The sequence below is a fragment of the Salvelinus namaycush genome, chromosome 31 (assembly GCF_016432855.1).
Source record: "Salvelinus namaycush isolate Seneca chromosome 31, SaNama_1.0, whole genome shotgun sequence".
In the NCBI taxonomy this organism is placed as follows: domain Eukaryota; kingdom Metazoa; phylum Chordata; class Actinopteri; order Salmoniformes; family Salmonidae; genus Salvelinus; species Salvelinus namaycush.
This window is the reverse complement of record NC_052337.1, coordinates 32,907,872-32,908,819: the sequence shown is the minus strand read 5'-3', so window position 1 is coordinate 32,908,819 and position 948 is coordinate 32,907,872.

Sequence of the window (948 nt, the reverse complement as noted above, 5' to 3'; positions counted from 1 at the left end):
TCAATACCCATCAGAGACTTCACTCTTCACGCTGATTGAGTAGTTTAAATGTAAATGTTGAGCTCTCTCTGTGTTTTTGTGCATAACCATTAACAAGAGCTCTGTCCGTGGTGCTGAATGCAGTGTACTTTCCCTCTGTGTAGTTCATCGCATGTTAAATAATGAAAATACCTACCAAAAGGAGAACATTGTGGTTTATTTCTGTGCATGTTAAAAAAATGGAATAAGTAGCATATCTGGACGTGATTTACAGGAGATATGTCAGCACAGTCATACACATTTATAATCCTGTAATATGATTCTGGCCCACGATGGCAAAAATGTATTCTAATGTGGCCCTCCATGGAAAATAATTGCCCAGGCTAGACCCTTGAGACATTAACTTAATCTACATAACACAAGATTGTACATGGTCATGTGTAGTGGCCTTTCAATGGAGCCCTTCCTGCTTTGGCACATAGGTGAGTGTCCAGCTGTAGACAATAAGGACAGACCACCCAAGACACTAACCTCATCTACATAACTCATGTACAAAGCAATACAAGTTTACTAAGTGACTGATTCAAAACAGTAATATGTTATATTATATACTGAACAAAAATATATACGCAACATGCAAAGTGTTGGTACATGTTTCATGAGCTGAAATAAAAGATCCCAGAAATGTTCCATATGCACAAAAAGTTTATTTCTCTCAAATGTGGTTTACATCCCTGTTAGTGAGCATTTCTCCTTTGCCAAGATAATCCATCCACCTGACAGGTGTGGCATATCAAGAAGCTGATTAAACAGCATGATCATTACACAGGTGCACCTTGCGCTGTGGACAATAAAAGGCCACTAAAATGTGCAGTTTTGTCGCAACAGATGTCTTAAGTTGAGGGAGCGGGCAATTGTAATGCTGACTGCAGGAATGTCCACCAGAGCTGTTGCCAGAGAGTTGAATGT